The sequence below is a fragment of the Topomyia yanbarensis genome, chromosome 3 (genome assembly GCF_030247195.1).
Source record: "Topomyia yanbarensis strain Yona2022 chromosome 3, ASM3024719v1, whole genome shotgun sequence".
In the NCBI taxonomy this organism is placed as follows: Eukaryota; Metazoa; Arthropoda; class Insecta; order Diptera; family Culicidae; genus Topomyia; species Topomyia yanbarensis.
The window spans coordinates 325,611,715-325,627,206 of NC_080672.1; positions in this window are offsets into that span (position 1 = coordinate 325,611,715).

Here is a 15,492-nt window from a genome sequence, read left to right on the forward strand (position 1 = left end):
TAACATACATGACCGAACATGCCTCAATCAAAGTCAAGAACTATCCGATAGCCGGTTCAACGATTTGCAGACGAGCAGCAATTAGTGGCTCAAACCATTGCATGTCTACAACCAGTCAGGATTTCGAAGATAAAACCATTTTGCACCCAACGATTGAAAAGTGTGAAACTAATCGACATGTTCTTGATCAAACAACCATTAAAATGCATCTAATTAGATTTCCACGGTGAAGTGCATGTTCCGTTTATTGACCGGAAAATTAGTACGTCGTTGGCATTTCTGTTTCTGATACTGACATCCCCAAGTACCTTTAGAGTCAAACTATACCCTCGTGATATTTAAATGTCAAAACATGAGCGATAGTTCGCCAAATTTTTTAATTTAGTTGGTTTACTTGATAAGACACGCTTGCGTTAAGGCCTATTTACACTCTCGGTGAAAGTGAACGTGAACTCGATGCGCACCAAATTATTTTATTCCAATATCTCACTTATTATTGCCTAGAAATTGATGAAACTGGATCTAAACGATAGTACATTAATATACTTACGGCTAATTTCTTCACTTGGATGAAAACCGGTTTTCGGCTAATTGGTCACCAGCAACCTGAAAACTGGTTTACAGCGAAAACCGGTTTTCTTCCAGTGAAGAAATTGGCCGTTAGCGAATCCATGCACAATTCTCGCGTTTTTTTGTTTGAAAATTTCCAATAAGCATACTGTCAAAATTCACTTTGAGAGGAAATTCTGGACAAACCATTATTCGCCGATTATAAATCACAACAGTAGACGAAAGAGAGAACTTTTCTTTTTCATAAATTGTTAACATCCATTCTTTGCGAGCTACGGTTTGTCCGGAATTTTCTCTCAAAGTTAATTTTGACAGCATGCTTATTGGCCGTTTACAAAAAACACGCGAGAATTATTCGATATAATTGATTCAATGCAATAATATTCATATTCCCCGATCATTTTAAACATTTCTCGGTGAAGTATGTTCGCAGTGAATAATACACTTCTTCACTGGAAGTGTAAACGCAACGATGGACGGAATTGATGCGGAGTGGTGAATATAAATGTCATCACTGTTCACGGTGAACGTTCGCCTTCGAATACCAGATTGCATTCTGACAAACTGTAAACTGCCAGTTGAGCGTGAAATCGTTGTTCGCTGATGAAACTGTTCACGACGTCGTCCACCGTGAACAATGAAAGGTATTCAACACATGTTCACGTTCATTTTTACTGAGAGTCTAAATAGTGCTTTAGCTTGAAGATGACAATTTCATTGATTTATATTAAGTTTCCTCCTGCCTTGTGGAACCGATCAGCTCCAGAGTGCCACTATGTAACCGCCGTCGCCCTTACCACTACGGAAACTGAAGCGAGAGCGACTCGAGGTCCGATGACTCTTGAAGGATTCCCCGCGGGTCCGAAGAATACCATCCGCCAATCCGACCTACTAGACTGAGGCGCTAATTTGTTTAGCTAATCTCCCGTTTGCCCGAAAGTTGCCAATTTTGCTCTTCTCTCCCGGTCACCATCTACGCCTTCTCTCCCTTGTCCTTGATACAACTGCTGCTACACCGATTTTTGAAATAACCCCCCCTCTGAATATCTTGACCAAGCATAAGTCTCCGATAAAAAATCAAATTTGTATTCCGTATTCCTAGTTTTAAGATAACTGTAATTTTTACTCTTTGTTTAAACTATTGCCCTCCATCTTGTAAATGGAATTGTATCCCTAGTTTTAAGACATCTGTGAAATTTCTCATAAATATTTGTTCCCCCTTTTGTGTACCAAACTATATTGTTAGTTTTAAGATAACTGTAAAACATTTCGTTAAAAACTACTCCCGCTCTTGTATATCAAACTGAATTCCTTACTTTAACATTTTTCATTTCATTTTGCCCCTTTTCTTGTATATAGAATCTTATTTCTAGTCTTAAGATAGCTGTAAATTTTTTCTCTTTTATGAAAAGAAAATATTTCAACATTGTAACCTCCTAGTTTTAAGATATCCAAAATATAAAAACAAAAGAATTTGGCACCGCCAAGCTAAAGCATTTGTGCCTATCAAATAAACGAAATGAATAAAAAAAAATATCTTAAAGCTAGGAAGGCATTTCGCTATACAATTGGGGGAAACATAATTTTTACTAAGACCTAGCTTACTACTCATCGCGCGCTGCTGCGACTTTCAACGAAATAGGAGGAAAACACAATTTGTTCCGAAGCGCCATCTGGCGGATAAATAATCCCCAACCCATAGCACACAAACACGCTCCAAAACAAATGCCTACTATGTATAAATTTTGACGGCAATCGGTTGAGCCGTTTGGGAGTCCATAAATCATATACATACAAACTTTGACTTTTATATAGATAGATAGATAGATAGATAGAAGATAGATAGATAGATATATGGAGGGGGCAATAAGAGCTATTTTTGAATAGTAATATAGTTTATATTTTTAGCTAGAAAGATTGTCGTTTTTCCGAAATTAATTTTTGTGGATTTTTTAATAGTGCTAAGTGATCCGTGAGTAGCACTCACTGAGTACTATCATTTGAGTAAATTGAAAATTATTTTTAGTTTTTTTGCTATTAACCCTTTCATGCCCAACTTTTTTCTTGTGCATACAGGGATCCAAAACTATTTTTCCTTGAAAATTGTGGGGTCAAGAAAAACCTTTTTTCCATAAAGGTAAGTGCTTCCCTCGCAGTGCTAAAAGCTGTACAATTTGTACCTTCCAATGCCTATTACAATTTTCCTAGAATTTTTACATTAATTACGCGAAAATTGTAGCCAAAGACAATCTAAATTTTATTTTTTTTTAAATAACGAAGATATATCAAAATTTCATTTTTTGTCGTCAACGTAAGCTGTCCCTGGAAGCACTGCTCCATTGGAATCCAATCATGCTAGCTCTATAACTTCAGTTTTAGAGCTAATGCTTGTAACTTTTAATGGTCAAATAAAAGCTAATAGTCACATTCACTAGCTTTACTTGTTTTTGGGAGCAATTCAACGCTGTTGACTGGTGTCTACTCCCTGGAAAAACCGGGAAAAACATGGAAAACCGGGAATTCTCAGGGAAATTAATTTTACCTGAAAAAACCTTGAATCCTCAGGGATTTTGAAAGTTGACCATGATGATATTAAAATTGTATTAATTGTCACGAGCAACGTCATCCGCAAAAGACTGTAGTCCCTCAATACCATCGAACTTTTTTCTAGAGTATTAATTAATTTGTACTGATTTTTTATAGGATGAAATAATTATTTACTAAAGAGAGAAAATGTAGATTTATAGATTCATACATTTCTTTAATCAGCCATCACTTAACTTCACTTATTTATTTATTTATTCATTTATTTATTTATTTATTTATCTATTTATTTATTTATTTATTTATATATTTATTTATTTATTTATTTATTTATTTATTTATTTATTTATTAGTCTTAGCGACTGCTACGAATGCCAAATATTTACAAAACCTTTACTGCCCATGATCGCATATTTGTCCCGTTTTCTATGGGATTTCCTATCTTTATGGGACTGATTTGCGATCATGGGCAGTTTATTTGAGTTTACTTGCCAATATAACAATCATTGAATTGAACAGCAATCTTAGTTCTTTCCTACTTTTTAATACCGATTTAAAGACCGAATCAAATAATAAACAAGTGGGATTGCAATAACCAAATGCTAATGTAATTTGCACTTTTTGATAAAATTTTCGTTTCAAAAAAATATAGACCGCCTACAATAACGAAAATTGATATTTACAAATTTCATTTATGTTGGGCTACATAAAAGTCACTTATTCGTCCAATAGCTCTGGAATGTTGTCCATGCTGCATGGTGAAATAAATCGAAATGGTTGGTAGTGGTCTGTTAAGGTTGGACAGAGAATGCGCAAAATTCGCAAACGAAAAAAGCAGTTTTTTTTCCACACCGTATGTCAGATCTTCATAAAAATCAATCAGCATATGTAGAATGTTGTTACAGTACTGCTGATTGATTTTTATGAAGATCTGACATACGGTGTGGAAAAAACTGCTTTTTTCGTTTGTGAATTTTACCCTTTCTCTGTCCAACCTTAAGCGCCTGGGAGTGTGTCTGTTATTTTATCATACTTTACTTCATTGGGATCGTACATTCGTATTATGAAAGTATTAAATTATCATTGCATTCAAATTTGTGTGTCGATTTCAGCTTCTCGCAAAAAGTTCTGTCTTCGTTTTGCTTCCTGTTTCGTTGCCCAGTTTATCTCTCAGACTAGTTGTGTTGGTGCCGTGTTATTTTCTTTCGTTGATGTATTTCCCGCAATATTGGACCAAATGCCGTACATCCAGTGGTACTTCACAGCATTCTCAATTCAGTGGTTCTTCATTCGTGTATGGCTAATCCTTACCCGTGTCAGTGCATATTGGCCGATAGCTTTGCTTCGCTCCGTCCAATTCTGTGTATCGTGTTTTATTTCTCCCGGGAACAAATCACTGCATATTCTACTGTCATCGAAATAACATTTGAGCCATTCAGCTCTCGACTCTTCTCTTGCTGTTCATCTCCATCTATTACGTAGCCATCTAATTCTTTAATTCTCTAAGTGAGCGGTTTAGCTGCTGATTTCCTGAGCCTGGTAGCTCATATTTCCGTGAGTCATTTAGCTCCCAGGCTTATCTATAGGTTTGTTCCAGTACCAGGAGAAACTGGAAGTACTCCGGAGTAAACAGGGAGAAAATCGTTCCTGTACTGTCTTCTTCTCTTTTTTCTTCTTCTGGTGGCAAACCGGAGTAAAAAGGAGCAAGAATTTTTTGCTCCGGAGCAACAGGGAGTAACTTCCATGTACTGGAACAAACCTTATATTTACTTGCATAGTCCCCGGCGTTGAACTCACACTACTCCGATTGAGGGTTCCCTGACAGAAAAATCTCTCCCGACACCGATACCTGCATTCTGGAACCATTTAGCTCCCAGCTTTATCGAGATCTATATTATCCGGCGGTGAAACTACCCTACTAAGAGTTCCCTGGCGGCGAAATTTCTGTCGGTATCAATGTGTTTCGTAAACCAATTAGCTCCTAGCCAATTAGAATTTACCATGCTGTGAATTCCTCGGCGGTGGATTTATCCCAATACCGATGCTGGGTTTTCGTGAGCCAAGGACTGTCCAACGATTTTGAGAGGAGCACAGCTCCCGGTGCACTGGCGCCCCAACGACCCGCTGCTTGCTATTCGATGCGAAAGGGTGTAGAGGTCAGTCCGGCGATTGCGGTGGAGCCTTGCGTCCGGTTCACTAGTGCCCCGATTACCCGAACCTAATGCTGCGTTTTGCATTACTCAACTGGTCCCGGCGGTGGGTCTATTCTACTCCGGCAGAGGGTTCCCCTGCGGCGGATTTTTTCCCAAACCCGATTCGTTGTTTCATTGTAGCGCTGCTTTGTTGGTCCTTCCGCCACTTCCTATGCAGCTCGGTGAGTATACTCGTCACAAGTCTGTTGACCACATCCCAGATATGATCATCGCGGTACATCTTCGACGATATTGTCGACTGTTATGCCTTTGGTCTTCTTCGAATCTAGGGCATTCGAAGACCACGTGCTTCGGCGTTTCTTGCACGTTCAGACACTCCGGGCAAAGGGGTGACGAAGTATGTCCAAAACGATGCTGGTACTTTCGGAAGCATCCATGCCCAGATACAAATTGCGTCAAATGGAAGTTCACCTTTCCATGTTTCCTATGTGCCCACGCCGTCACAATTGCATGCCTTGGAGATAGATCTTGGAGGTCCAACGAAGCTATGTTCATCGGTTATTGGGAGCGATTTCTCTAGTTTTGTAAAGTATCAATGGCACGTCCAGAACGAAAAGCGTTTTGCCGCTCATCGAGTCGTCTGTTTACGATGCGCTTGAACAGATTCGCCATACAGCTAGTGAGCGAAATCGGTCGGAAAGCAGTAAGTCCTGAGTCGTCGTAATTGTGTTATGAAATTGAAATAACTATAGCAATCCGCCACTCACGCCACGCAAGCCTTGTCGATAAGAACTCTTGTCAGACTCAATCACGATTTAAAAAACTGAATAGTTTTTGTTTTGCAAACTATCAACGAAAAATGCAACGTATAGAGTTAAGTTGTATCCCGAATCGTTTAGGAGCTTCGCCAATATGCAGCAGAAATACACCGGTGAGCCTTTTGCAATATTTTTGGAACGATGAAGTGGAAATAATTTACAATTTGTCTTCAAATCGTTCACTTCTAAGGCTGGTGCGGAAGGCGAAGCGTCTGCAAACGCGAATAAGCACTTTATATGGTGTTTTGCCGAGTACGCTGACGCTTCGCACCGCTTTTATTTTGACATGATTACGCGTTCTACACGTACACATGTAAGAGACAGTTCGGACACATTCGCTTCGCTTACCGCAACCGCATCATATTCCACGAAAACATGCCATCGGCCTAAGTTTGCAAGTGTGTAATTACCGCAACCGCGCGGTATTTACCGCACCCGCACCGTAAAAACTGCGGTGCGGTGAGACACTTTTTCCCGCGGATGCGGTGCGGGAAATGGCTTTTACCGCGCGGTATTACCGCAACCGCACTTCAAAAAATAATTGATGAAGTCTTTAGTCTGCATTTCAAAGTGAATTAAAACTATGACTTTTACCATTTGTGTAGAACGCAACTAGATTTATTTTCTGAACGAATGCTTGGCAATGTCATTATTAGAAAAATCCCTCTGTCAGATCGTTCGAGTTTTACTTATTACCCTACAATACAGAAACATGATAAAAATTTAATTGCTCTAATTTCCATAGACTTGACAATGATTTGGAAAAAAATCCGTGTATAATCTGTATTCGACATAGCGATGCTAGTTGATTTTTACATTTTGGTCATTACAATACGATAAAACATACTGTTACTAAGAAATAAAATCTAAAGGCTGTGTCCAATATAATTTGGCACCATTATTTTACGACATATTTTGAAAACTATTTATTTTATACCTCAAAGAAAAAATTTACAAACGAAGCTTTTCAAATACATAAAACGCAAAATCCAATCATTGAAAAACAATTAAATTGTACTGTCAAATCCAATTACAAAATGCATCATTTCTCCCGATTCCTCTTGGCAATCCTGGAATTATGAATCATTTTCGATGACATTTTCTCAACTGTGAATTTTGATTAATTTGGAGAACGTGAAGAACTACTAATACTAAGACTCTAACAATCCAAAGAATGTAATTATCATCATCAAACCAAACGAATTTGGAGGAATTTTTTTTCGCGTGCCTCTATTGTTTGTCCAACTGAGAATATTTTCTACCAAATTAACAAATAATATTTTTCAGTTAGGAGTATTTTTTTAACTTTTTGAAATATAGCTTTCGAAGTTAGTCTAGGGCAATGCGATTTTTTTTGTGTTTCTCAAAGTTTCCCTCAAGGCCTCCGTTCATATTGTGACAAGTGTCAAAGTTAGCTCAGATGCCAAATTTTGCATAGTTTGGACAGTTTTCGCCTTAATTGAAAATTTATCTCGAAATCTTAACGTAGGGGTTGGGTATCATTTACATAGAATCTGTATACAAAGTTTGAAAGAAATCGGTTAAGTAGTTTTTGAATGGCAGGTAACATCGCAAATCATGTTTTTCCAGAGACGTTCTACAGAAAGCTTCGTCACTGAGTCGTTTGTCGATATTTTGTAGGAAAAAATTATACCATGTTATGGAAATGATATACTATAATGTACAAAAGTTTTGATCAATTCGCTTTACGCAGTTTAAAAAAATCGAGAAAGTGTTTATTACGCCAAAACCCTTACCCCCTTAATAAAACAAACAAAGTTGAATATTTTCATAAATGTTACATTCTTAGAAGTCCGTCAAAGTTAATTTTCGTGTAAATAAGAATAACATTTTATTATATATGGATATACAAAACAAATGAATATTTTTTTCAGCACAATTTTTAAAATACATGATTTTTACCGCATTACCACGCGGTGCAGTGCGGTAAATGCAATGCGGTTGCGGCAAGCGGTGCGGTTTTTTTTTTTTTTTTTTTTTTTTTTTGCGGTTGTGGTGCGGGCTATCCATTTACCGCCCACAACCGCACCGCGACGAACCCTACTCGCGGCAGATAGACATCGCCGCCAGCTCTAAGAGCCTTAGAGCATGTTCAGGAGTTCAGGAGATTCATAATTTTGACAGTTCTATTAAATAAAACTGAAAAATTTAAAACTATGACTTGCTGCCCCCAGCAGTAGTTTTAGCCGGTGTTCTATTCAGTTTAAAATTCATTTCCCGCCATGCCCTTAGCGTTACTGCATTCAAATTTATTTTTCCCCAGTCTATCGGGTCTAAGTGTCTGTGGTGAAAACTTTGCGTGTATTTAAAACACAGTTCTAAACGTGTTTTAAAATCAGCAACAAATAGAACGGCGTCGTATAACAGTTTTAAATTTTAAAACAAAGCTGTTCGAAATTATTAAACAAAACGCACTGCTGGGAATGTGAATGTTTCAGTTCCAGTTCTACTTTGAAACTCCTATACAAAATAAAACGCTCCTGAACATGCCCTTAGGGTGCTTACAGAGTGGCGGCGAGAAGCTGAGCTGGCGCTGATGCTGACATTAGAATGCGAGAAACCTGCTTGCTGCAAACCAAAGGGATGATGTCAGAGTGAAAGCTGAGCGGATCGGCGCCGACTGCCTGCTTTTACTCTGACAGGTTCCATTTGATATGCTGCAAGCAGGTTTCTCACATCTCGCATTCTAATGTCAGTGCAAGCGCCAGCTCAGCTTCTCGCCGCCACTCTGTAAGCACCCTTATTCATCTCTGATATTCTATTAGGACGCATCGATTATGCTGCATTACTAGAGCGGGTCAGCATTCGCGTAAGGTCTACAACGTTACGAGGAAACGTTCTTCTGAAATGAATTAAGCACACTGCTAATACCGCCATCATGAGACTACAGAGCCTCTTCAATCGTGTTGTTCGACTTCCATCTGCATCGGACTATGGAACCGATTCCTGCAGTTTTTAGAAGTAATTTGTTTATGTTTCCATCATTGGGGCTGATTGCAGGACTATTGCTGTGAATTTATTGTATATGTCAAATAAATATGCTGGTTCTTCCGCTTCCGAATTCCATAATGTCATTCGCTCGTTGTACTACAATCTACAATGCTTCGCTGTCGGTTACCACGCAGAGCATTCACTGTAGGCTACAGTCCGGTCGCTGTGATGCTCGGCAAAATCTTCCTACGATTTGTGTTCTGCTAACTTGATTTCTTTCCGTGACGCTGATCTTGATTCCTAGAATCGTCTGAGTGCTGTTGGTCTATTTGGATCAGAGATCAGTGCGGTAAAATATCAATTTCAAACGAAAATATTCGTTTCAAGTGAAACTGCGAGTCTTTCACTGTAAGCATACCACCACTATATCAATTGAGTTCTGCTGCCGTCTTCGTTTGAGTCACTCAGAGTTCACTGTCAATTGAATAACAGGTTCTGGTCATTTGACGTTTTTGCCTGTTTAGTTTCTACCACCAGAAAACCAGAGGAGGATCAAACGAAGGAGGTTGAATATGAATTGCAACTCATTTGAAAGCATCGATGAGTGAAGTGCCACGAACTGAGCTTCAGATCAACAGCAACTGATGCGTTAAATGAATATGAATGCTACCGTAGACGACTGATTGACTGCGTTCATTCAGTTTCGATTGAATGAAATGAAATTTTACTGCACTGTCAGAGATCTCTAGCCGTCGAAGGGCTCGAGGATGCTTTCTAACTGGTGGTTGGCTTCATGTATCTTATGCTGTTTTTGCGTGATCCCGAAACTCAGTCAGATTGAAATCCCAACCGCTTTCAGTTCAATTATTTTGATTGCAGTTTGAGTTAGAACCTGATTAATTTTCGCTTCAAGCAAAAACAACATTAATTATTAACGTTTCCAATCTTCCAATCCCTTGCTATTGAATGGCGTTACAACATATAAAAAGAACAATGTGACACACGCATTGTTAGGAAACAAGAAAAACTAGAAAAAAATAATGTTTTGGATGAAATTTTCTTTCATTTTGAACCTGGAATTTGTTCACAAAGCCCTGGAAAAACCTCAGGGAATTTTTTTTCTTCAGATTGAGTAGACAGCATGATTGTCCACTAACAACAATGACTTAACAATCAACATTGACCATGGAGGTAATCCCTGTACTAGCTGGCGCCCAAAAGAAGGTAATCCTATGTTATATCTTATGGAAACTCGAGATTTCTCCCTCGTTTTTCGAGGTTTTAAGAAAAAGTAGGCTATCAGTTCGTCATCTATTAGTGTTTGGTTGCTGCTTTTATATCGGTGAAATCAATATAAAACCGATTTTAGCGGGATTGCGCTGTACGTTGATGTTGTTAGAAAATCATTCTATATTGATGTTAACCTTCCGGTAGACGAGCTAGGACACAGTAGAGATGGGCGAATGAATCGCGAATCGATCAAATATATCGACTCTTAAAAAAAAGTGAATGAATCGCGTTTCTTTTTTAAAGAGCTGCGATTCACTGAAGGAGTGACAATTTATTATAAACTCAACGAAAACCAAAAAGAACCGAATGAGTTTGCCATGATTATGAATCATTCTAAAATAAACAAACACGATGAACACATGAGCTCTGTTTGTCTACTCGGAATAAAATATTAACTCATAACTAATTTAAATTTAATAATAGTTATAATTTCGAGGGAGAAACCAATCTTGAAAATGGCGGAACTTTACGTGAAAAATAGCAATGTTTATTTCAAATTAGTTAAAAACTCTCTTAATTGAAAAATTATCTTTGTATTTTATACAAAGAATGTGTATGCAAAGTTTGAAATTAAATCAATTAAGTAGTTTTTGAATGACAGTTAACACCGCAAAACATCTTTGTCCAAAGACATTCTACAAAAAGTTTCGTCGCCGAGCCGCGTGTCGATAATTTTGCAAATAAAAATAACAAAATGTTATTGAAATGATACATAAGGGGAACATGGTGAGACTTGACCAAGCGCAAAATTCTATTTTTGGCAATGGTGTCTTCTATTCGATTCTTAAAATTTCTTCAAAAATATTTTGATACTTGTTTCGATCCCTTAAGGTAATGTTAAAAGTTTGGAATGAAAAACCCTTTCCTTACAGAAAATATTACGTGATTAATAAATTTGAATTAAATGATGTAATTTTTTATCAAACTTTGTATGGACATATCTACTCGACTACTAATTACTATTAATGTACTAATATACTTTCTTAATCTTTGTGAAGCAGTGAAATGGTTTTACATAAATTGGAACATCGGAATAGTTATTACTAGAATTTGAATGACATTGAACGCAATAACTAATGTTGGGGATACTTGACCAAGATTTTATGGGGAGACTTGAACAAATGGCAATTAGCTGAAGAAAGATACAAAATTCTTGATATTTATTATGTTTTGGTATCTACTGTTAATGTTAATCACGCCATAAAAAAATTCCACCTCAAACATAAGTCTTTACATTTTAGTATTAGTAAACAAAGTTAGCAATACTAGGACTGATTTCGTGATGTGTGAACATGCAATGCAAGCAGTACGTTAATCCTTAAAAAGAAATGCATTTAAAAAATCGAAATTTATCAATTACAACCCTTTTATATTTTCTACTTCTACCCAAAGATCTCGACAATATGGGAAAAAAATTATTACAGTATGTTTTATGTCATTATTTTGAAGTAGAATACTTCTAACGTTTCAATATGGGGGCTCGCTTCAAAATATCGGCTGTGGCAGTCGCGTCAGATTTTGAACGTTAATAACTTCCATCATACTTAATAGAATAATTTGAGGTTTAAGGCAATTTTATCGAAAATATGTTCCGCAATGTAGTATTAAAATTTGGAGTATGTATAACATGCATTTATACCGAAAATACTATGTTTTAAAAAAATCTTTCAAAAACTACCGAAAATGGTGAAAATTTTCAACTCATCTCGGCCAGAGCCGGCAATATCGTGCACCAAACGAACACCTCAATGATGAAAAGTTTTAAATATAGCTCCGCTACAGATTTGTTTCTATCAACATTCGTATTTGGTTGCTTGGTGCGAACGGATGGCTGTACAATACCGAGAAATATTTGTGAGCTGTACACGACTGGTGGATGAATCAGTTTGTGTTGATACGTGCTATTAGCAGAAGCCATCATTTCCATTTCTGATGGATGTAAGATAGCATACACACTCGAAAAAAACTAAGATAGCATACACACTCGAAAAAAACCGATTTCAAATCATCTGACTGAAGCTCGTTCCTGATTAATTCCCGCTAATTTCATGAACCAAGCGGCAAATCTGGTCAGAAAGAATTGTCATTTCAGTCGGTTTCAGCAAGTCCACTTGTCAGATGTCAACACCGGGAGAGAATATGATTATTAGGATTCATCTCCGTGGATTAATTTGCGCAGCTCCGTGTTAGAAAGCAGGAACAATTGGAACAAAAATCTCCCACTCGGAGAATATTTTCTTCGGCAAACAAATTAGCCCTTATTAGCGCTATCATTCCATTAGAAAGAATTAAATTTGAAAATCTTTTCTTTCGCCAACTATTAATGTGACTACGACTAACGTTTCAAAATAGAAGCCCCATTTCAAAATTTCGGGAAAAAACCGAAAATCACGTTTTGAAAGTTTGTGACTTTCATTTTACTTAACCAAAATACACAATGTTTAAACCAATCAGTCAGAAAAATAATTAGGAATCTTGTATAAGATTTGTACGTATGTATAACTTGCATGAATAAAGAAAAAAAATAAAGGGTTGTGTACAAGAAAGGACCACGATGACATTAAAAATGCGACCATTTTTGTGAGCCAGCCATACTATTCGTGGATACATCATGTAATGCCATCGACTTATTTAGGACTACACACAAAAAGTAACAAATCGTATCCTCTACGGAATCTACTACACAATTGTTTTGATTATTTCCCAACAAATCGCGCAAAAATCTGTTTGTTCTGTACAGCACCGCGCAAATAATTGGCATTTGAAAAAAATCGGCAACTTCAGAAACTTAGAAACGATCGAAGTATTTTTCCGCCATTGTCACTTTTCTGGCTCAAATTTTTGTAGGTATTTTCTTGCTTCCGTCCAATTAGTTTATTTGTTTTATCACACATTTTTCGGATATTATTATAGAAAATAACTAACCCGATAAGAGGGAAGTTATTTTCCAAAGCACGAAATGGAAATTTCATTTGTAATTCTTCTGAGAATGATTTTGTGGTCCCAATAAGGACCGTTTGTTGTGAATATTATTTCAACGTGTCCTTGGCATTAATAATGCGACTTCATGTACACGTCATGGGATGTAGTAACCATTCGAAGTGATGTTTTTGTATTGTTCCGACAATATGAACTTAGATTTTGTTCAATGAGTATAACAATAGTTTTACAATACACTGAAGTTTTTTTTATGCGGGGGATACGTACCGCATAAAAAAAATCCGCATAAAAAAACCGCATAACTGAAAATCCGCATAAAAAAACCGCATAACTTTGAAAATCCGCATAAAAAGAAACTCCATGATTTTGAAAATCCGCATAAAAACACATAAAGTGTGAAATATTTTTCAACATCCCAGTTAAGCTCAGCCGGAAATGAACCGGAATTCTGGCTGGTTCCAGTTCGCATTCCGGCTCCAGTGACACAACCGATTCTAGTTAGAATCGGTTGTGTCACTGGAGCCCGTGTACGAACTGGAACCAGCCAGAATTCCAGTTCAATTCCGGCTGAGCTTTACTGGGATTAAGAGCCATAGTACTCAAGGAAGAGCAAGGATTTGAAGTAAGAAAGTTAAGAAAAAAGCGTGGAGTAGGGTCATATGAGCAAGCTTAGAGTTTCATGGCTACTTAACTCTTTTTCTTCTGCAACGCAGGAGTCAGGATCTTTTGGCATTAAATGCGAATCACCTGAGTCTGCGGCATGTCCAGACAAGCGTAAAGTCACTTGATGACTTATGCTGTCGGAACCGTTACTCTCCGGAATCGCAAGACTGACCTCGGCACCTAACCGCCCAGCATCGAGATAACGATTTCGAGAGAAATTTCAACGTCGGGAAATTTCTCCGTCGGAGTAGACTAGGCCCACCGCCGGGAACTAGTTCGAATAGATCGGGAAGTTGCTCCGGCAGATGCTCGTCGGGACGCCTGTCACCTGGAAGTCACCCTCCACTCAGAATCGCAGGACCGACCACGGCATCTGCCCGGGTAGTATCGGTTTCGGAAGATCTTCCACTGCCGGGGAACTCTTCGTCGGAGTAGGAAAGATCCACCGTCGGGGACTATTCCGAGTAGTCTGTAGCGAATCGCCGGCTTGAATCATCGGGGCACCAGTGAACCGGACGCAATCCTCCACCGGGAATCGCTGGACTGACCTCGGCATTCTGCCGGACTGCATCTAAGGAAGAATGACGCGTCCGTCAACGGTAGCGTGAGACATTCTTTCGTCGGGGAACTCTCCGCCGAGGTAGGCTAGCTCCACCGTCAGGGACTACGCCGAGTAGCACCGAACACGACAAACCACCAGGGTCGTCGGGGCACCAGTGAACCGGAAGCCACCCCGGAATCGCCGGATCGGCCACGGCATCCAACTGGTCAACGTAAAGAGGAGGGCATGTAGGATATCATGCCGTGCAGGACTGATATGGCGGTTATGAGACAAGCCAAATCTAGCACGACCAGCTAGACCTGGAATCAAGTGAAGTGCATTAGCACGCCTCCCCCCGAAGTAGTCATGTCAAATGGAATCCGGGGGTTCAGGCAAATGTCGGACTTCTTGGTGGAGTTTAGAGGAATCGGGTTCAGATTTATCTTCTCTGTTCAGAGTCCCTCACTCTGGCACACGATGGACGAAATCGGTAGTATGGTCTAACTACTGAACGTGTGCCGGGTCGGCGTAAAAGCTTTATCACCAAGTAAAAAAATAAACGTTCAGAGACTTTTCCGATCTCGCCGAACTGAGTCAAATGGTATAAGAAATTCGGCTCTGCGGGCCTCGGTTAAAAAGTTGAAATTCCAGTCATTTTCTGTTTTTATTTTCACTGCATCAAGAATGCTTCTCATATCCTTAATCCAAAGACTAGTAATTTATAACCTAAAATAAAAATATGAGCATTTTATGTCTTTTGTTTAAGCATGTGCATTCATGAGGATCTATCTTTCGATAAAAGTCGCTTCAGGTGATGCCCTAGAAATTAAAAGGAAGCTGCATAAAAAGAATCGCATAACTTTGAAAATTCGCATTAAAAGCCGCATAACTTTGAAAATCCGCATTAAAAAACCACATAACTTTGAAAATCCGCATAACTTTGAAAATCCGCATAAAAACCGCATAAAAAAGACTTCAGTGTATCCCCAATAGTAACTTCAATTTACGTCGCAGAATTAAC